The sequence below is a fragment of the Hydra viridissima genome, unplaced genomic scaffold, assembly GCF_058129835.1.
Source record: "Hydra viridissima isolate aposymbiotic clone 2 unplaced genomic scaffold, HvirCarnegie_v1 scaffold_3, whole genome shotgun sequence".
Classification (NCBI taxonomy): Eukaryota; Metazoa; Cnidaria; class Hydrozoa; order Anthoathecata; family Hydridae; genus Hydra; species Hydra viridissima.
Window position 1 is genome coordinate 6915877 of NW_028324302.1, and position 24114 is coordinate 6939990.

The 24114-nt window shown below is 34.2% G+C and overlaps 1 protein-coding gene across 1 annotated transcript in view; it reads left to right on the top strand.

Annotated features, from left to right (window-relative positions):
- The first annotated feature begins 1903 nt into the window (after positions 1-1903).
- The window catches only part of LOC145202112 (ferric reductase 1-like), a 36447-nt gene continuing 14236 nt past the window's right edge, over positions 1904-24114 (top strand). The window contains exon 1 of the mRNA XM_090082885.1: positions 1904-2066. The gene's annotated coding sequence lies outside the window, so the exon portion shown is untranslated. The remainder of the gene's footprint in view (positions 2067-24114) is intronic.

Here is a 24114-nt window from a genome sequence, read left to right on the forward strand (position 1 = left end):
TGTTGAACTAAGATTATCTTCAACTTCATCAAACGAACTTATTTTTAAAAATGCTACTCCACCTTACGAAGAGGCTTTAAATAAAGCAGGCTATAAATGTAAACTTAGTTATCAACATCATGTTGCCACCACTAAAAATACAAAACGCAAGCGAAACATTATATGGTTTAACCCTCCATTCAGTCAAAACGTGGAAACAAAAATAGGAAACCGTTTACTTGCATTGGTTGACCTTCACTTCCCGGTAAATCATAGATTGCACAAAATTTTTAATAGAAATTCGATCAAGGTAAGTTATAGCTGTATGCGAAACGTAAAATCCATCATTAATTCGCATAACCACAAAATTTTACAAGACCAAAAAAGCATACCAAAAAACACTTGCAACTGTACTAACAAAACTACTTGCCCTTTAAACAATCAATGTTTATTAAGCAACATCGTTTATAAAGCTATCGTGAGTTCCGAAAATCTTGAACTCAAAGAAAAAGTTTATTTTGGCATTAGCGAGACACCATTTAAACTAAGATATGCTAACCATGTAAAATCTTTTAATACGGTCAGGTATAAGAATGATACAGAACTTTCAAAGGAAATTTGGAAATTAAAAGAAAAAGCCATCACACCTATAATAAAGTGGAGAATTGTAAAGCGATGCAAACCTTCCAACCCTGAAACCAAGACCTGTAACCTTTGCCTTCACGAGAAGTTTGAAATTTTATCGCATAAAGAAAACAACCTACTCAACAAAAGAAGCGAAATATTATCTAAATGTCGACATGCTAACAAGTTCCTTTTATCCTCTTTTGATACTGAAGACTAAATGATTGCGTCTTTTTGCTCATTACGTCAGAATTCGTTCTACCGTAAATTTGATTCGTTTTTAAACGGTTTTTTACGTTTTTAATTTGTAATTAATAGCTGATGATTGCCGTAAGGCACGAAACTTTAAGTACTATTAAAATGTTGTTTTTCTCCATTTAAATAACAGATATATATATATATATATATATATATATATATATATATATATATATATATATATATATATATATATATATATATATATATATAATATCGGAAAAGAGTACCATAGCAACAGGTTACAAAAGTTTAATGATTAAGATTTTCTTTTAACCCTGCAAAAAAAATTGAATCCTCATATAAGCAAAAAATACAGAAAAGATAAAAGGTTTATCTTGCTGAATAAATTTAAATTAAAAAATTTCTACGCTCAAAAATATTTTAAAAAAGGTTTAAAAATTGTAAACAAAAACACTAAAGTTGCTTTAGCTGAAAGTAGATATTATTCACATTCAGAGGTCTTGTATTTTATTTGAAAAATTTTTTCGTACAACTGCAAGTTATTTTCAAAATAATTTCATGAAAAAACTAGTTAAAAACCTATTTAATTATCTAAAATTAAACAAGTTACTCGTTGTCAATGATAAGTTTTGCATCCGTAGCCATTTTTAAAATTTTAAACTATTTTTAACTCTACTGCGCTTGCGTATAATAACTTTCCATTTATTTCTAAAGTCTAAACGACCGTGAATCAAGTTTTAAATCATTTAGTCCATTTAGTTTATTGCTTTATAGCTTAACATGAAGCATTACTAGTGTTGTTAACATAGAAGCATAGTGTTGGTAAGGTATTCAAAATCTAACAATATATTGTATCATACGAAAGAGTAAAATAGTTTCTTGATAGAACTTCTTAAATGGATTTTCTAATGGTAAATGCAATCATTTATGATTATATTTTCTTATTAGTTGGCAATTATTTGACTTAATTTATGGTTTTACATAATATATATAATATAGTTTAAAGGACGATCAGAAATTCATATTAAGGAGAAATATTAATGAGAAGTGTTGAGGAGAAATAGAAACATTTTTTTATGATTAAAGAAGTAAAAAAACAGAAAAAATTTTGATTGAATAAACACATCAAAAAAAGGAAATGAAACTACAGAAATTAACGAGGAAATTTAAGAAACCTTGTACAGAGTCTATGAGATTGGATATGGAGAATCTGTGCAAAGGGAGAAACAGAGAATTAAAATGTAAGATCATGCTTTGTTTATAAAAGACTGTTAATAAAAAGTCGTTCAAAAAGATAAGCCTTTTATTTCTAAATTTAAAAATTCACATTTTTTAATAAATATATTTTTTTCTTTAGTTTTTATATTTTTAACACAAGCGAAATTTTTATAGTAGAAATCTTTAACATGTTTTTTAAAAAAATTTAATGAAAAATGAATATTTGATAAAATAATCTCACGTGCTTGATTTTTTGTAACTTTTAAAACTTGATACTTAAATGATAAACATGATGGATAATACTCTTAAAACCCATTTGTTTTCAGCAAAAGAATTTTTACAAAAAGTACTATGGTATAAAAGTAATATTATATTTGTCAAACCACGTTATTATCTAAAAGTGGTGCCATTTACTTCTGTTTATTTTGGTGTTGAAAAAAAGAATTATTTTGACCATCAATATGATATATAGTCAAAAGGCGGTTCTGGCGCATTGACCCTTCCCATACTTAAGGATGCATAAAAAATGGTGAACACTTCATATCATGTTCTTGGACAAAACCAATACTTAAGAGTCGTCTTTAAAAATCAAGAAGAAGTATAAAAATAATCATGTTATTTCTATACCAGTTCTTCAAGATGCCTGTTCTTCTTTATTGCCTTGTTTTGTAGTGTCCAATAGCCAAGGTGTGAATTCCGTCTTCTAAGATGAATCTTTTGTCGTCGTTAGCGCTGAGTGCTACTTTGTTGATTTCTTCGGTGTAGACATCGTGATGACGTGATCGGAAGACGTTCATGGTGGTGAGTTTTTCTTGTTTAGTCATTAAGCAGTCATAGTAGTCTTGATGAGTGATGTGATTTTTAACAATGCACTTCTTAACACCTTTGCATTTTTTATGTTCTTGATCATCTATTTCTTCAGGGATGTAGTAAGAGTAGAGTTTGGGTCGAAGACCAACAAACTGCGTGATTTGCTTTCCACCGGTTTCATCTTTAAACTTGCCAATGATCTTTTTATTTTCGCCTACTTTGAATCCAACGTTTTGAATGGCAGGATGGTCATTAGGAAAGTCGCTCGTGTCAAATTTTTCAAGTACATCTGCGGCAATGTCTTCGTAAAAATCATCTGTTTTGATTTCGTAAATGAGCGAGTCAGTGTCGGTCATGAGTAGTTTTGCACGATCGTCGTATTTAGGCTTCATGTAGTCGTAATGATGCTCAAACATGAGTGTTTTGCTCAAATCGAGGATGCTCATTCCCAAGTAAACGGGTTTGTCGTAAAAGCATTGTGTTTTCTTCATATGAATTGCGATGAGTTTTTCATCAAAAATGGTGTACCGATTATATCGAGGTTTTTTGGATAATTTTAAGGCTTCTTTTCTTGTGGTGACCAGTTTAATATCGACATGCTTTAGAATATTCTCCATTGTTTTTCCAAACACGGAGTTGTTCATGAGTTTAAAGAATTCTTTTTCAAAGTCGTTTTTAGCGACTTTTCTTTTATTGGTGTTGAGGTCAATGTATGTTTTCATGAAGGGTTCTTCTTCAAAGGTGATTCCTCGATGAATTTTGGTGATGACTAAAACCAATCGTTCATAGAGTTTTAGGTTTTCGTGATGAACGACGTATTTTTCTTTGTTGTTTAAATTTGGAACTAGCTTATCCACTTTTCCAATAGTCATTCTTTCAGGAGTCAAAGGATAGTCATTATGTGTATCGTGTAGGCTTTCAGGATATGTCAAATCGACTTCAAGGATGCATGGCATGCTACGCCAATTTTCAACATCAGTCATCCATTTGAATGCTCTAACGGGAAGAGGTTTGCTCATGGCCCACCCATAAAGGTTATTAGCGTCTAAGTACTGAATGAATTTGGATGGTTGTGAAGGATCATAGTTTTTCATGTATTTGTTATTAGCGTTTCCAAGTCGGTTTGAGATCATGCATATTCCGCCGCGTTTTCCTTTTTGGATCATGTTGAGCATATCAATATCGGTTATTAAGTCCAATTTAATTTTAGTTTCCTTTAACATGGCGTCCCAAGCCAAACCAGGAGAGGTGTAATACCAAAGTGTCTCTGAAATTTTCAAAGACATCAGCTAAAATGAGCACGTCTGAGATGTTGTACAGCTCGTGGTAATCTTTAAACGTTTCACATCCAAATACCTTCCAAACGTTTTGAGCATGTGCATAGTCTTCATCGCTGATGTGTTTATCGTCTAGTTTAGAGTAAAAGGCTTCTTTGGGTGGCAATTGTGTTTCAGAGAATTTTTTAATGGAGTCCACCCATTCGTAAGGGTAAATGCCTTTTCTTAATAGCAAATCTCGTTTTGCTCCGCTGTGGAATGAATTTAAGTTTTTGCACATGATGTCTCCTTTTTTAGATCTTCTATGAGCGCAATCTTCACAATTGTCTTTACATTTGCATTTTTTACCTTTCTTAACCATACAGTCCTTTTTGCATGTTTTTGGATCTAATTTTGAGCACTCCTCACACAAATCTTTAACAAGGTTGTCAGTTAAATCTTTTAAAGGGCTTGACATGAACCTGTAGCTGTCAACGAACCGTAAATCTCTATACACTATTTTTGGTTTACCTTTCTTATCAATAGAATCTCTCACTTTGATGCTTTTTGTGAAGCTGATATATTTTTCTTCATTGTTGGGTATACAAGTGATCTTTCCTTTTTTTCCACCTAATCTCTTGATGAAAAAATGGCTGTCATAGCCAGACAAGTTATGAAAGACAACGGGAATAAATTTTGGAAGTTTATAATCCAAGTTGCATTTGTTATGAGCAGCACCATGGTACTTTCCAGTCAAATGGCAGTGATCCCATACTTTATCACCGTTAAGATCTTTTTTGCAAATATGGCATTGGGTGGCAGCCTCAAAATTCTTTTTATCCTCATTAGTCTCTATTCTCTTATTTTTCCATTGTTCTTGCCGTGAATAACTATCGTCACAAATCTTTATAAAGTTAGCTTCAAGCATGGTAACAAATTTTTGAGCCACGTCATCATCGTCGCTTTCAGCTGTGTACGTTTCAAGCTTTCCCTTGTAAATGGTCTCGTCGTAGCATTTGATATAATAGACGATGGAGCTTGGAACATGCTTTTGACATTTTTTGGTATATGACTCTTTATTATTATACTCAGTGTTGTCATCGATAGGTTTGATGAAACTTTCAAAGTCGGCATAGACGCAGTACGGAACTCTCATACTATTGTTGTAGTTTTTAAACTCAAGGGTCGACCCTTCTTTTGGAAGATCGATTCTCATAGGCGCGTTATCATAGCAGTATTTTCGATGAATTTGGAGCTTTTCTTCTTGGTCATAGCCGTGCATGCACCTTCTGCAAAAATATCTTTTATGTTGATGTTTTGATGCTGAAGAACGAGCAAACCGACTGAAATTTTTAATGAGGCAATAATGGCTGTTTTCTTCGTTTGAAATATACAACAAATCAACACAGTGCTTTCGATCATGAAATTTGGATATTTGCATAGGTTGAGGTTTATTCATTTCGTAGTGAAAGACGTTCACGCTGATGTCAGGATTATTTTTCTCAAACTTTTTGACTTGAGTCACCTTTAAAGGAAACTCCATTCCTTCCCAATTCAACTCTTCTGATTTTAGAATCAAGTCATCATCAATTCTTTCATTGTCTCTATTTTTAAGATTCAGCGCTCTGGTGACGCACCACTTGAAACATTGATCGTCATCGTTTTTCATGTTGATGATCGCCTTTTTGTCTTTTAGCTCTTTAGACAGCTCCATGTAGGAAGAACCCTTGAAAGGTTCATAATCGATAAATCCGATATCCATTTTTAAAATCTTAGACAAGACGCAATTGGATCCCATCTTGTTGTAATTAGCGCTTCGCTCCAAGATTTTTTCTTCCATTTGACTCACAACCGTTCTTACATCTGTACCCTCCAATATAATTTTCAAGTTGGATGAAAAGTGAGCCATCTGAGTAGTCTCTTCACCTGTTAAGATGCTTACGCGAGTCATTTCACAGATTAAAACAATTCTTACCTTTGTGTTTCTTTCTCCTTCTATGGTTTGAATGACCGACTCTCTCACCAAGTTTAAAAAAGGAACAATGTCTTGGTATCGAGAAGAAGGTGTGTAAGAAAATAGTCTAGCAGCACGCTCTGCAGAATGTTCAGTCATATTAAACTTTACTGTAAAAGGCTTTGGCGCGGGGTGTTTATACACTGTTTTTAATACAAGTGATTTGATAGACTTTACCTTTTCATCGATTTGTTCCATTGATTCGCTTACCTTCTTCTTGACTACTTCAGGAACGTAGGGTTCTATCCATTCTTTAATATCATTAAACTTATTTGCAACATAGGACGTCACACTTTTTGCAACTGCCGTCAGTCTTGAAAATAAAGGTCTTGGAGCAGGAACCGGTCTAGGTGTAATAACGTTTGTTGAATCGATAACCGGTGTGTTAAGAATAGAGGGTTCATCTCTTGTCATCTTATTTTGCAAGAGAGTAGAAGGTTCGAATGAAATCAAGTCGTTAGTCCTTAACCTTGGAGCAGGCACAGGTCTTTGAATATTAGGATTTTGCAAATGAATTGGTTTCGGAGCAATAGGAGGTTTTACCACAAGTCTTGGTGGAATGAACAATGGTTTAGGAGCAATGACAGGTTTCGGAGCGATGGGTGGTTTTATCGCTGCGGAAGGTTTGACAACAAACTGCACTTTTGTCGGCTTTATTGAAACTTTTGTAGGCTTTATTGAAACTTTTGTCGGTTTTACAGAAACTTTTACAGGTGGTTGAACAAACCTTACTTTTGTCGGTTTTATAGAAACTTTTACAGGTGGTTTAACAAACCTAACCACGGTAGGTCTTTCATTAACAGGCAACGGTCTTGCCTCAGTCGTTCGTCTACGAGGAGCAGGTCCATAACCAATGACAGGTCTTGTTGTTTTAATAGCCTCAACAAGCTCTTCCCTAGTCATTCTGGTATATCCTTTTATCGCTCTTTCTTTAGCATCCCTTCTTAATGATGCCATTGATACTTTTCGATCTTTCACAGTTTTACTTTCCATTTTTATTACGGAAAGATTTTTCTTTATGTCACTTTCAATTTTTCGCTCTTTGGCGGTAGTTTTTGCTTTTTGCTTTTTAGCATCAGTTTTATCACCCATTTTATTAATGGAAAGAAAATTTTTTTCGATGCATTCAAGTTTTCGCTCTTTACAATTAATTCCGGTTTTGAAGAAAAGATACTCATTTTTATTATACTAAGATTTTCTTTAAGTCAATTCAATTTTTTTAAATCTTGGCACACTTTCAGCATATTTTCTTCTTCGAAAAGTTTTTACCGTTTTTTTAATTCTCCCGTGAAAAGAATTAAAAAATTATTTGGAAAGACGTGAATACATATTTTTAATCTCTCTAATATGTTCAGTGATTTTACGACAATTATTACGTCCGCTAGCATTTAGTTTCCAATTTGTTCCGATCAGGAATTTATTACGCAGATAAATGTCTTCTTTTATATTTCTGATCACTTCTTCAAAAGGTGCTACTTCAACCATTTCTTTGAAAATGATTCGATGTTCCTTTGGAAGTTTTCTTACGTTTTTTAGAAATTTTAGCAAACTTTTTGATTTAGCCGTATCAGAAGTTGACTCAAAGCTATCATCAAGAGAATTTAAAAGATCATCCTTTTGCATGCTTTCCATCTTTTTATTTATGCCAAGAATTTTATTTAAGTCAATTTTTTAACATGACAAAAGTTAAAAAATCAATTTTGCTGCTTTTTACGTTTTTCAAGCTTTTCAGAATTTAAAAATTCAATCTTGATTCCATTATCCACCTTTCCATCTCGACGCTCTAAATATCTCCATCCACGTCCAGTCCCTGCCATCGCTTTGTAAAGAGACTTGTATTCTACCACCTCACCCGTTTCAATGTTGGTTATTCTCACAGTGATAGGTTTTTTCTTAACAAAACTAAGCCATTCCCATTTTGGATCAACAGGTTTTTTTTCTTTTGGAGGAGGCTTTACTTTTTTTTCTTTTGCTCTTTCTAAAATCTCATCTTTACTGATCAGATTGTTTTCAACCGCAAGCATCATCAACGTTATTAAATCATCTGCTGTTTTACTAACACCGTTTTCATTCAACAAATTTTTCAAATACGATGTTGTATATCTCATTTTATTATACCAAGATTTTTTTTAAGTCAATTCAATTTTTCCTGAAAAGACATCTTAATAAACTTAATAAACAGCAGTCATGTTGGTTCCGTCTGAAACAAATTTAAGCAGTTTGTCAGAGATCACCACTGCAAAAATAACGGTATTTGCAATAGTTGAAGTTCGAAATTTAAGGTTTACCACTAATTCAGCTGTTTCCGACGCCACTCTTTCTTTTTGCTTGCTGATATCCACAAAGAACAACGGATATAATTTTATATATTCAAGCAAGCTTAACCCAGATTGACAAACAAGTTCATTTGTGCCGTAATATTTTTCATCAAAAGAGAACGCATCTGAATAAGCCATGACCACTCTCTTTTCTCCAAAATTCAAGTCGTAATTGTAATTTGGATACTTTATTCCATTAACAGTCACGTAAAAATTGCTAACATCACAATGGTCGAATAGTGATGGATTAACTGTTTGACTGGAATTTCTGTTTGTCTGAAGTCCGAACAAGATAAATCTTGGAATGCTTTTGTCAGTGACTCTTCCAAGCGACCAGGTAAATTCTGTTTGACCGGCTGGAATAGGCTGTCTTTCACATTTGTTTGATTTATAAGCCACTTGAATGGGAATTTTTTGAGCCATTAAATTCATGAAATCAGTCTTTTTCGAAATATCCAATTCAACGCGAGGCATATAAAGTCTGAATTTTTTAAGGTTGATCATTCCTGCACTAACGCTCTCCGCTCTATAAATCGCATCATCACATTCTTTCTTTGTAAAGGTGATGGTATGTCTAAACCCATAAACAACTTTGTCATAGGTTTCGCAAAATCCAAAAATGTGCTTCAACGGAATTTTAAACGAAAAAGCTCCAACGGATGTAGTGTCTGCAAACAAGTGGTCTCGTCTAACATTGAATCCTGAATTTCCAACAAGATTTGACGTATCCATATACCACATTTGCTTTAATCCATCAGCAAACTGAAATCCATAAGGATATTTCATCAATCCAAGTATGGTGGTGGCTGGACCTGGATACATCACTCTTTCCACTTGCTCTCCCGACAAGTCATAAGTCACATCATTAAACAAATACATCAAAGCGTTGTTCACCAGTGCAATGTTGTCTTTAGCATCGTAAAAGGTTCCATCGCTCTTTTTCAACACTCCTTCAATAAGAATGTAAGCCTCTGATGGTACTGTTTGAATCGATTGACAGTCTATCTCAAAAGTAATCGTGCCTGAAGAATTTAAATCGAGATTGGTTGGAAGATACTCAAAAAAATCAACTTTTTCAATACCAATATCATACTCTGGGTTCTCAGTAACTCTTAATCGCTCAGTACTTATCATTTTTTTATATAATAAAAAAATTATTTAATTCATTTAAATGTCTCTCATTGCAAGTCATCGCAACAAAATGCTATCTTCATACTATTTTCATGCCCTGTCCCATTTTCACCAGGTCTTGAATTCGAATCGCGTTCTTTTTAGACATTTTCTTACTTTGAATAGATGAACCAGTCTTTAATTTCTCAATGGTCTTTTTACCTTTATCAATAGCTACATCTTTAGCAGCGGAAATGGCTGAAAGGGCTAACTCTGTCCCAGCAGATTTTGCAGCTGTAATCGCTTCTTGTCCAATTTTACTTGTTGCAGCATTTTTAAGCAAATTCACTGTTGCTTTTGACACACTTGACGCAGCTGCTCTTTTTATGAAATTTTTAATCATGTCTACAATACCACCTCCACCAACAACGTTCTTTTTCACATATCTTCTTTTGTTCACAATGAGCATTTTTTAAATAAAAACAATTTTTTAAATAATTTTATCAATAGTCCTCATTAACGATTTATATTCCTCTTTATTAATCTCTCCTTGTCTCAACAGCTCATCGCAAATAGCAACAGCCACATTTCTTGACTCTTTATTCCCAGCATGCCATGCAGCAATACTCAATTCAAGCTTTTCCACCAACGCATTAGGATCGCCTGGAAGAATAATGACACCACGACCTTTTTTACCTTTTTCAATACGCATCATTTTTTCCCAAATAGGAGCAATAAGTTGCTGATACTTTGGTCTTCTTGATGATTTCGGTTTATGCGGTTGTGAATCAGATCTTATAGCATCACTATCCATTAAAATTTTTTCATAATTTTGCAAATCTTCATCGGTATAGCTCTTTGGTATTGTTAATTCAGTCATCAGTTCCCAAAGGCCTTTTGTTCCATTATACCTTTCATCACCAACAATGATATCATCTCCATCTATTTCAACCTCCATTTTTCCAATATACATTTTATCTTCAACTTTGTTCACTTCGAAAGGTCTTTTCTTTTTTTGGTCGACTGACAGGCTTTTGATCATCTTTTCATTGCTCTCGATGATTGGCTTGAATAGCTTGCTCACATCAGCTTGAAAATTCGTATCTGAAATGTTGTCATTCACGCTGTTCTGATAAATCCTCTTTCGTCTGTCATTAATTTCTTTCACAATTTCATCCCTTTTATTCAGGTCTTGTATTTTAAAGAAAAACATCTTTTTAAAATACGTGGAAAAAAAACATAAATTGGTTTTACGACTACGTTGATCCTTTTTTAAACAAATTGTTAAACGTTTGAATCGCGTCTTCTCGACCTTTTTGGATCAAGTTTTCTTTAGTAACTTCATCTATTCCCTTTTTGGTTTTGGTTCGTATTTCCACCGTCAAGGATTTAAATTTTTGAAGCTCCCCAAGAATCAATTGAAACTCTGAATCGCTTATTTTTCCGTCTATCAACGCTTTGGAAATGTGCTCGCTGATGGTGTTCAATTTCGACTCAGCCAACACTTTGATCTTCTCATGCTTTTCCGCTTTTAATACCATCTTTTTATTCACTTGACCTCCAACAATCGATAAAAACCCCATGCCAATAGCCACACCTTCACACGCAATCGCTACTGGACTGGCAATAATGGTTGATAAAAGACCAATTCCAGTCGCACCCAATGCTATACATAATCCTTGAATCACATTGTCCACATTCGAAATGATCCTAAAGACACGATGGTACTTTTTGCTCAGATGAACTCGCTTTGCTTTTTCACTCTCTATCTCTTTCTGAATTTCGCTTATTTTATGAAGACGGTAAACATGCCCTCCTTCTTCTATAGGAGCTGATGGAAGAACTGGATAAAGTTTTTCATTCAATATTTCCATTTTTATTAAGCGAAAAAAACTATTTTAAATCAATGTAGTTAATCTTACAAAGTTTTTCTCCTTTTTTAACAATCACGTCCTGTTTGCTGTTACTATTCACGTCCATAATAACATCATCTACAGACTCTGAAATAATAACTTCGTTTTTTCTATAATTCAATTGATCAGTAATTTTATTCATTAATGTTATCACTGCAACACCTTTCTCCAAATTCAGCCCAATGGATAAAGCTATCGTTGTATGTGAGAGAGCAGCAAATTTAATGTCTTTCTGGGCAAAAATCTCATATTGTTCGTTAACGTTGAAATAAGGTGGATGATCTAACGTTTTCGTAGACACAATAATGTTGTTTGGTCTTCTTTCCTCCAACTCTCTAACTCTCTCTTCCAAAATTTTTAATTGCAAATCCAAAGTGTGAACTTCTGCTGAGGCAACATTTCTAAAAAACTTGTGAGGAGCATGCATTTTACATATTAAAAATAAATTTTTAGATCATTTTTGCAAACTTAACAATTCATTATTATCTACCCATGAATTAAACGAGTCTGGATATCCCAACCATTTGACTAACGACTTGCTTTTGGTTTTGCGAATGATTTTTTCAATTCTGAATATGTCTTGATGCGTCTTTTGCATCTCCTGCTCGTAAAAGGTGCCTTGAATTTCTTCACCGTTAGCGTCAGCGATTTTATACGTGGGTGGATTCGTATGCTGAACATTTGACACTGTAAAAACCTCTTCAGTCCATCTCGACGTATACCCTTTTTCAAAATGAGACTTCTTTTTTGCAATCCGCACTTGATCACCCATTAAGAATTTTGGTTTTGCTGGTAATGTTTGATCCTTTCCATACAGATTCCACCATACCCTACCTTTATTCTTTTCATCGCTAGCTTCCACTGGTGTCATTTTGATAGAAGAGTGCTTTGTGTTGTTGTAATTTTTCACCATCTCATCTAATACGTCAATGTATTTATTGGTATTGTTGGCTGAAAAATATTTAAACATTCTCTCTTTCATCGTTCTGTTCCATCGCTCGACAACACAACTTTTTTCCTCGTTTTCAGTGGAGTATAATTGCACACCCAACGCTCTCACGTGCTTGTTGTAAAACTCTTTTCCTTTATCTACCCACAATTTGACGCATTTTCTTTCACCAAAAATCTTTTTCAACGATTCTGCCACTTCAAGACCCGTTTTGCTTTTTAACGGAACGATCCATCCATACTTTGAAAACACGTCGATCACCATGAGTAAATATTTTACGCCCTTGTTGAATTTTGAAAACGATTGTATGTCCACCAAATCTGCAGCCCATATTTCATCAATGTCGTTTACAATCACCCTTCTTCTTTTAAAATGATGAATCACCGGTTTATGAAGCTCCTCTGCAAGCTGATCCGTCCATTTCAAATCACTCACACCCAATCCAAATTTAGCTTTGGCTTTGATGATGGGAGCGATAAGTTTTCTTTCGTTCATTTCTTTTTGAGTGGGATTGGGAATCGAATTCATTTCTTCAAGCATCATTTGATCAGCCACATTCCTGTTTTGTCGGTCGTTAAAATATTTATAAGCCAAATCATGGTGATACGCTGCATTGTCTACTCTGTCTACCGGCTTGCTCCAATCTTGATACATGTCCGTGGAAGTGAGTCTTTTGTCTAAATTGGTTCCAGGTCCTGCAAAATTCATCCCTGGAATGTGCATTTCTCCTGGAAACTTTGCCCATGGAAGTTTTATTTTGTTTGAGAGCTTGTTGATCGATTCCACCAAGTCTCCTCCATTGACCGCATGCGAAGATGATCCTTTGGGCGTATGCGAAGAAACAAACTTGCATTTTGTTATCCCACAAGAGTTGCAAGTCCCTTTCAACATAGGTCTGTTGTTTTTTGTGATCTCGTTTTTCAAGTGAATGATTTCAGTCTCTCTTCTACACTTAACGCAGTACATTTTAACATATATAAAAAAGTTTATATAAAAAATGGAAGTGATGAATTTGTCGTGTAAAATTGGGAAAACCAAAAGAAACAACAGCGCGCTTTTACCAAGAAGTATACGAGGAATCATCGTTGGAAAGTCCGGTTGCGGAAAAACAACGTTGCTCTTAAATTTACTTTTAAGACCTGGGTGGCTAGATTACAACCGCTTGCAAGTCTTTGGCAAATCACTATTTCAACCTGAATACAAAATACTCAAAAGATCCTTCGAAAATAAACTTCCTAAAAAGGATATTGTTGATTTGTTAACGGATGATGTACAAGACGAAATGGAAAAATTGAATTTAAACCCTGAAGATGTTATTGAGGAAATTTCAAAAAAATATTCCGACAATGATGATATGGAGTGTCAATTCTTTGAAACGGCTGATGATGTGTCTGAACCTGAATCCTTAGACTCAACCAAAAACAATTTAATGATCTTTGACGATTTGCAATTAACTAATCAAAACAAGTGCGAAAAATATTACATCCGAGGAAGACACTCTAACGTCGACTGCTTTTACCTCGCTCAAAACTATTTTGAGATTCCAAGACATACGATCCGAGAAAATGCCAACTTTATTTGCCTCTTTAAACAAGACCAAAAAAGCGTTAATCACATTTATCAAGATCACGTTTCCTGCGATATGAAAATAGAAGAATTTAAAGCCTTTTGCAATCATTGCTGGAATGAACCTCACGGATTTGCCGTCATCGATCTCTCTTCTAAAAAGAACGAGGGAAAGTACCGATGCGGGTTTGACGATTTTTTATTTTTCTAAAACAATTTAAAAAATAATTCTTATTTAAAAAATGTCAGGTATAATCATCGATGTAGATGGAAAATCAAGTGTTATCACCACTGATTTTTTGGATAAAATCGTTTTTGACGAAGGAAAAAGTTATGAAATGGCTTTTCTCGGTCTTGAGACTTACAACAGCATTCCAAATGTAAGCAGTAAAAACAATTCTTTCAAATACAGCATGAACAATGGAGCTCATTGGGAGAACATTATCATTCCATCAGGAAGCTATGACATTAAAGACATCAATGAGTATTTGCAAAGGTCTACTTTAAGCACAATAAAATCAGCTCAACGTGGAAGTTATATTATTGCAAATAAAATTAATTACTCTCCAAACAACCTTCAAATTGGAATCAATCTTAATACTTTAAAATCGACCATTAAACTTGGTTTGAATTATTTGATTGGCTTTAACGTGGAGAATAGCATCTCTTCAGTTTTAGGGTTTACTAAAAGAAAATTAAATTCCAATTCCGAATACGAGTCGGATCATATCGTTAGAATTTCAAGCATTAACACCATCAGAATCGTTAACAACGTTATCGGATCATCCTATATTAATGGAACCCAACTCAGTTGCATTTACTCGTTTTATCCAAATGTTAGTCCTGGCTATAAAATCATCGAGAGACCAATGCATTTGATTTATCTTCCTGTTAAACTGTTTGAAATTTCAACAATGGTTACTCGTATCATTGATCAGAATGGAGATTTGGTTGATTTTCGTGGAGAGGATATTACAATACGATATCATATTCGAGAAGTGAAATAAATAATTTTTAATACATAAAAAATGAGCAATTATCAAAATATCAAAATTAATATCTCGCAGAGCCAATCTGATAAAATTAAAAAAGCCATTCAAGACAAAACCGATACTAGCATTAAGCTTTCTCATCAAGACTTGAACGGTAAACATGTTCTCGCTATCACTAATGCGCAATTGAACAAAATTAAAAAAGCGTATGAAGCTGGTAAAGGAGTCACACTCAAACTGAGCAGAAAACAATTATCATACAACTCGAAAATAGAAGGAGGTTTCATCGGGGCTCTTTTACCGTTATTAGGTATGTTAGGCAGCACTCTTGCAACAAAAGTAGTTCCAGCTCTAGCCACCGGATTGTTAGCAGGTGTAGGCTCTTCTGCTGGCTCTGCTATGGTTGATAAAATTGCAGGAAGAGGAATCGTTTATTTGAAAAAGAATGGAAATGGAATGAAGATAAAAACTTTAGGTGGAGAAGGATTGTTTATCACCCCATGGACTAAAAATGTTCGCGGTGATGGACTCTTCATTAAAACTGGAAATGGTTATCAATCTGTTGGAGCTGGTTTATTACTCGGACCTAACTCACCCTTTAATAGTATACCCTTTTTAGGTGCTATTCTATGAAAATCGCTTGTTAAAAAATTCGAATAAACTTTTTAAGAAATTAAAAAAAATGATCGACTTTCAATGGATTGACGTAGAAGGAATTGTTTTACCTAATGAAGCTTTAACTAACTTTCAATTGATAAAGGCTGCTAAACAGTTAAAATTAAAAAACTTTCAAGGCGTGTTTGTCAGGGATGAGTTACCAAAAAAGCCAAGAAAAAAAGAATGTGGTATTGTGAATACAGGAGATTCAAGCACTGGTGGGTTTCATTGGGTGTGCTGGTATAAAGACGCTGACAAAAAATACAGCTTCGACTCTTATGCTCAGCCTCCTCTTATTGAGCTCATTGATTATTTAAAAAGTCCGGTTTATTATAACAGCGAGAGAGTTCAGTTTGGTGATACGTCTTATTGTGGTCATTTGTGTCTTTACGTTTTAAAAAAATTGAATGAAGGTCTTGACTTTCAAGAAGTTATCAATACCTTGTGGTGACTGCTTAATGACTAAACAAGAAAAACTCACCACCATGAACGTCTTCCGATCACGTCATCACGATGTCTACACCGAAGAAATCAACAAAGTAGCACTCAGCGCTAACGACGACAAAAGATTCATCTTAGAAGACGGAATTCACACCTTGGCTATTGGACACTACAAAACAAGGCAATAAAGAAGAACAGGCATCTTGAAGAACTGGTATAGAAATAACATGATTATTTTTATACTTCTTCTTGATTTTTAAAGACGACTCTTAAGTATTGGTTTTGTCCAAGAACATGATATGAAGTGTTCACCATTTTTTATGCATCCTTAAGTATGGGAAGGGTCAATGCGCCAGAACCGCCTTTTGACTATATATAATATGCCGTACATAGTTGGTCCATTAAATCCGTGTGTTTCCATCGATGCAATCTGCTTCTTCTGCGGAAAAAACCACCTTTTAATTACAAACGTATTCACATAAAAAAAAAAACAAAAAAAAACGATGTCATCGATGTTCATCGGAAAGTGCGAAAAATTAAATTTTCTGAAATTCGAAAATTCATACGCGGAATGTTTTCGCTGAATTTATTGGAAAATCTATTCAAAAATTTATTCAAAAGTTCAAACCGACTATCTTTTACAGCCGGATGGCCTACTATTTTTCACAGCCGGATTTTTTACCTAGAAGGCCGATTAAATGGACAGAAAAAACAGCGCGAGTATTTATTTCATTATCTTTACATACTGGTGTATATGAACTTAATTTTATCGCTTATAAAATGAGTTGATTTTACTTCTTCAAATACAAAGCAATTTTATCACCTTACACATCACCATCGATTTTCTAATGACTGCATAGGCACAAAAGTTTTTCTTAAGTAAAATATTTCTGTACTGTCCTGCTTAGAAAATAGACCATAGCTGAAAAAAAGCTATCCAGTGATATTTATAAAAAAAACTATTGTCGATTTGACCAATCATTTAAATTTTGAATAAAGAAAACCTGCTGACATTGTCTGATGAGAAAATATTAATAAATTTTTATGTTGATTTTAGTTATTTAATGAACTCGAAAACTAAATTCAATTTTTTTGTATTCGTTTGATTTGATCCATATTCTAAGCACGGCCGTGTATATTAAGAAACATGTTTTTCATGGCTTTTACCTTGAATATTTAGGTTTGACAAATATTTTTAGGTTTGACAAATATTTTTAGGTTTGACAAATATTTTTAGGTTTGACAAATATTTTTAGGTTTGACAAATATTTTTAGGTTTGACAAATATTTTTAGGTTTGACAAATATTTTTAGGTTTGACAAATATTTTTAGGCAATCAGGTGTCGCTGAGTTCAGCGGTTACTAAGTTCAAATATGTCAATATTTGTTTCTATCACATTTGGTTTTTTATCTATGGACATTTTAATATTTACTAATGTTTGCCCGCTATATTGTGGCTGAGCTTTTGTTGTGGTTGTGGACTATAGTCGGTCTGAGTTGACCGTACAGTAAGTGAGAGTGAACTGCATGCTTCTACCCAAGCGCCGGCCTATGAGGATTTTCTGCCCCCTCAAAACGGAAGTTTAGCGGTCAACCAATCAGAGCATATCTCTTCTGCCATTGAATTGACTTGTCAAAGAAACACTCATAAGTACGCCTCCACTACCAACCCAAAAACATTGAAGCTATCACTCGTATTGAATTGCAATTAACAATACGAAGGAAATGTTTCAGTTCTCCGGCAAATTTTTGTTTCATTTGTGGGAATTTTACAGTACCAAATCAAAGAATGAACATTTGTGATTTTGTCAAAAGAGCCTAGGCCGCGGATAATTTATGTAAACCATGTGTTGACAATTTACGTCAATAGACAAAAGGTACAAGTAAAAGACTAGCGATTGGCATCCTTATGATATGGCTGGAGCCAAAAAACCATGAAGACGATTGTTACTTCTGTCTCACAAAGACTTCTGTTTATACGAAGAAAACGAGGCAAAATATAAATTACCCAAATCTGGCTTCAGCAATTCGTCCAGAGCTTCGCTCAGATGAAATACCAGTGCCTATTTTCAAGGAACTTCCTTCACTGGAAGATGCAAGTAAATCTAGTGTATCAGATGCAAGCAATCAATAGTCATCTAGATGAGTCCTCTACTAATCTTGGCGATGTAAGCAACGAGCATGGCGACAGGTTTTATCAAGATTTGAAATTAATGGAGAATAGATATCAAGGCCTATGGGACAAACATATGATGGCAGACTACTTTTGGAGTATTCCACAAGAGTATCTGGATATGAAACACTCGAAACGCTCTCGTAAACGGAAATTTGTTCCCTGAATGTCACATGTTGTTATGTCTGTATGTAAAAAATTGTGATATTATCCAGTACTTCATTGTTCATTACTTGTTTACTTGTGTTTTGAACCTATTTCACTTATTAATCTACCCTGAGAAGTCAATAAACTTTATTTTTTCCTATTATCTATTTAATCGTAAAACACGAATATGCTGTAGAATAAAAAGCTGATATAGTAGACAAAAAGAAAGCCAGATTTAGAATCAGTGTATCGAATTTAAAAAAAATTACGATGATCAGTGTTATTAAAGCCTAAAAAATGTGACAAAATTGGTCACACAAAAAACAAAAGTTAAACCCAAAACTAAATTAAATTTTTTTATTCATTTGGAATAAAACAAAATTTAAAGGCTACTTTGTAGAGATAAAATAATGGAGTTAAGGTTTTCTAATTCGTATATTTTTTGTTCAACTTTGAAAGCAGTGAGTTTGGCGACGTTTCTTAAATTAAACGTTGTTAAATTCTTTTAACTTCGAAAAAAAAATTAATTAAATAAAAATTATAAGCCGTAAAAAATTTTAATCAACTTTGGAAATCTTTAAAAGTTGAAACTTAATAAAACGATGTTGAGAACCGCAAAAAGTTGTAAATCAAATTTTTATGATTTGCAAATTTAGATTATTTAACGATTTTGAAAACCTTATGACTGTGTATATTTTTTAACACGAATTTAACATTATAAAACATCGAATAAATATGCCAAAGAGCCATCGCTCACTGGTTTGGCAGTATTTCCTGAAGGAGTACAGGGGAGATGAGGCCTATGATGTGTGCAATTCTGCAAGAAGGACCTAAAGATGACTTCTTGGTCAACATCAACCCTGAGTGGTCTCCTGCACAATAATGTCCAACCACAATAATGAGTGCATCGAAATTTGTCAGAATCAAAGGATACGAGATGAGACAGAAGCCACTAAGGAGGAAAAAGTTGAAGAGGCAGAAGATGAACTGGAGACAGTTGGCACTGATAACTTAGTTAAGTAGTGGATGTTACAATGCGATGCAGCGAAATTGTAAAATTTATATGATTTTTGTGATGTAAACGACAGTTTCCGAAATTAATTCAATAATAACAAATGTATACTATTTTTTTTCGGTCAGAGGAAAAGAAAAAGGGCTCTAAAAGCTAGAAAGAAGCTGTACTACCCAACACAGAGCACCACTCAACTTCGTGGTGGTATGGAGTTCATGATTTACCTTGTAACTGACAATCAGCCTCCATGTCCATCTCCATGTGTGACTCTACCCCGTTCCAAAGACTGCTAGTCCACTTTGACGCGAGATTTAAGATTAGAAGTGATGCCTGCATGGCTCGCTTCAAGTTACCTCTTCTCTAAAGGAATCTACAGATGGCCATAAGAGCATGTTTGTCAAGGAGTTTCTACATTGCGTCCAAATTGCAATCAGCACAAACATCAGGACCTTACGCAATAATGATCCTTTCATGGCAATGACTCTTTATTATATCACCAAATAGTTTGTTCTCTGAAAAGTGACTGTTGGAGTTTTTCTATTCCCATGTAAGCACACTGGTGAGAAAATTGCTACTCAGTTGGACAACTTGGTTAAAAGTATTTAGCCACTTAAAATGGTCAAGAAATGGGTTGTTGTGTATGACCAAGCTTAAAGTATCAAAGCTGCACTGAAGAAGTCAGAGACTACTGCTGATCTTGAAAGTGGTTCAATCACTTGGATTTACCACAAGTTTAACGTGGCCATGGAAAAGACTGTAAAAACAGCCTGATGTCAAAGCTGCTATCGATGCATGCAGGAAATCTCCACCCCAAGCCCATCACCCTCCTCTTGTTGAAAGGGTGTTGAAAAAGAAGTGCCTCGAAATGAATGGTAAAGTTTTTAACTTTTTAAGTTGATACGAATGCGAAGTTTTACAACTTAATGATAAATTTTAACAATTTTATCAAATATTTTTTAATTTCATACAAAGTTTTTAAAGAGCTTACGATTTCATGCGAAGTTTTGTGCGAATTTTTATCTTTATTTTTTGTTTCAGTAACCTACAGAATCACTGCCCCTTGTGCCACCAAATGGAACTCTGTCAAGATGACGCTCCTTGACATCGAAGTGTGCTGTGTGCTATCAGCGCTTACATCATGAGTTTGGTTGAAAAGCTAAGAGATTCCACCAAATCCCACTGGATTCCATGGTAGTTTTAACATTTTCCCATTGATAGGTATATATGAGAGCAGAAAAAAAATCATTTGCCCAAATTTGCCCCAAATCAATATATAACCATTTAAAAAAAGTCAGATTAAAAGTTTCATAATTATTTTTCTCTCATTTTTCACACTACGTTAGCACTAAAGAGGTTATTTGTCATTATTCAAAAGCCAACATTCAAAAACTCATGCTCAAATGAATCATGCTAAATTAAAAATTTCAAAAACCAAAAGTTGCATGACTGCCTACTGCCTGAATTAAACGTTTAAAAATAAAATACAAAATAACGATTAATAGTTAATTGCTTACATTCATCATGAAAACACATTTAGTTCCTATCATTCAAGAGTTAGGAATTTATCATAATATATTACTTGAGGTTCTTCTACCTGAGTTTCGTAGATTGGATGGTCTGGACCATGGTATTGATGAACCAAAACTGTTAAATCTCAAGAAAACTCTGTCAATATTTAAATATAAATTCTAATCTAAATTGCTAAAATACTTAAAACCATCTTAAGACTTCTGGAGAATAAACAAACCTGGTTGGATAAAGAAATAACAGTTAATAGAAAAGACGTTGCAGCAGGTCCAGGTAGAAAGAACAAGGGCTGGGAAGATCTAAGTGAGAAAAGCAAAGGCAGTAATAAACCAATTAAATTCAAACTAATTCAAAAAGTAACTTACTTAAATGTTAAGCACTATCTTGTTTAAGGTTACTTTAAGGTTGAACATTCTGCTGAAGTTTCATTGCATTAGTTTCAATAGTCTGCATTAGTTTGCATTAGACTGCATTAGTTTCAATATGAAAAGCCTCTGAAGATCCTACCAAGAAAGGTTTTGTTTTTGTTATGAAAAATGCTGCAAATCCTGGCAAAGTTAAAAGCATGGAGGTTAGTTTTCCAATAAAAATGAAGAATGAATATGCCTTGAGCTTTAAATTCAGTGTGATCTTTCCAATGAACAATATTAAATTATCAGTGAATGAAAGACAAAAATGTTATCTTGAGTGTGTAGTTCTGACAGAAATATCTGCTTCAACACTTTTACAGAGTATGGTTAATCATACTCTGACAAGGATACTAACTTTTACTAAATGCCAAGACTTTACGAGAACTTTTGCTGAGAGTGGAGAAGATTTGAAGGTGTACTTCACTTTAAAGGGGGTTTTGATGGTGTATCCAAAGTGTGTATAAACAAAATTATACTACCAATATTTGTATTATATTTATAATAAAATATTGGTGAGGCCCAAGTTAACGAGCAATGTCTTTTTCAGTCAGCTCATTGTTCCACTTAAACAAACCTTCATGAAGGAAACAGTATGGTTGAATAAGAAGCCCTCTAAATAATATGGTATTTTGGTTTTTTGAATTCAAATTTTTTATTTTAATTAGTATATGTTCGCGTTTTGGTTTGAGGATACCAAATTTTTTTTTTAAGTTAATCTTTTGTACACGTAAAATACTCTAACAAGCATTCGCGTATGTAGTACGCGCCTTAGATACACGTAAAATACTCTGACAAGTATTCACGTATGTAGTACGCGCCTTAGATACACGTAAAGTACTCTAACAAGCATTCGCGTATGTAGTACGCGCCTTAGATACACGTAAAATACTCTAACAAGCATTCGCGTATGTAGTACGCGCCTTAGATAAACGTAAAATTTATTTAAAAGATATGTGGTATATATTTTATACGTGGTATTATATGATATTTGGGATCGAGGAATTCAGATTTTTTATTTAAATCATTATTTGTGTAAGTAAATGATACTGAGACAAGTAGGCGCGCGTAATACGCGTCTAGGGTAGGCGTGACGTTTATTTCTAACAACAAATTTCAATTTTCTAACCCAAAAATACTAGTATTGATTACATCATATGTATATATTTGATGGTTACATAACTTTTGCCGTTTTTTCACCTTTCTGACTCACTGTGCGCCATTTTCGAATTTATCTAAATCTTTACGGTTTTGATACCGCGAAAATTTTACTTTTAAGTTTAAAATACTTTTATTTGAATTAATACGATTTTGAAAACTGTCAAATTAAATTTTACGATTTACAACTTTTTACGATTTTGAAACACGTTCACACAGTGGGGCACTAAGTAATCTGGGGCCCCTAGGCTAGTGACATATATGCCGTAAGTTTCAACTCACTCTCACTCACGTTAGACAACCGTTAGTTCAGTGAATGAATACAAGTTAAATGCGAACAAATTGACACCTATTTAGTGGATGCCAAAGTTACTTTTCGAACTTTAGCAAAATTGTTGATGATGTTGGCAAAGTCCAATTCCCTTAGCAGATGAGTATCAAAAAATTCAATCTTTCATCATTCGTTATTGTGCGGAACGCGTTTTTCACTCGTCTAAGTGTCGAGAATGATCACTCACCTGAGCAATTGGCAACCATTAAATTCAGGTATATCCGGAATGCAACATTGACGTTAGGAAACGTTTCGCAGACACCCAGGGAGAACGCAACGCTGTAATACCTTACTTCAGTGCAGTAGTCAGCGACTTTCTTCTTCATACGTGGAAACAAGCCATCCTGTGTTGAACTATTTAAGAAATACTTGAACTGAATCATTTCTTCACTTAGTAAAGGTTCAAGTTCCTCTGAATACGCAAGAACCAACTTGCTTCAGACTTCACGCAGACAGAAGTCAGGGAGATCAATTATGTTGTGTAGCAAGGAGAACTTATCTCGAACACCTGAATATGCAATAAGACGCTTCTGCATAGTAGCCAAGATACTGTCTATGATTTGTAGGAAAACGGTTATTCTAAAATGCTCTCTGGGTGATAAGTTAACTTCCTATTTGTTGCCCTCATGAAAAGTGATTTGAGTACTTCTAACACACTTATATGCACTTAGCTCGTTGTATACATCATTGCCAGTAAGCTCCTAACCTTTACGTTTAAACAACTCAAACTCACCTCTTAAACTGCTGATGTAGTCAGCTAGTAATTGCATCAAACTGACAGCTGTGTTAATGGTTAAATCTGCGGCTTGTAGCATAGTAGACGCATCCTTGAAGCGATCCATTATGGTCGATCAGAGTTCAGTCAAAACTCCAAATTCAAGCTGATTCAGCTTCTTAACTAAACCGTCTGCTTCGCGCCTTGTATCTGCTCTTTCACAGGCATCGTCTCTAACATTCTCTAAATCATTTTTTATTTCACAACAACCCAACTACAAAGCGTTTGCTGCGTCTGCTCTAGCAGACCATCTGGTTTTACTAAGACTCTTCAAAACGGGTATTGAGTCCAGATTATCCTTAACCAGTTATCAGTTAATCCAGACCAGCGATGTGTTGAAGCATTCGTAAACGTGTAAAATTTCTAAATAATGTCAAAGATCAATGATGCTTGTGAATATGCAGAATACATCCCGTGTATTCAGCATATGAATTCTGTGCCTTTATTATTGCCTGTACACCATGGTAAGTTCCAGACATGTTAGTGGCATTATGATTTACCACAATAGTTTGTAA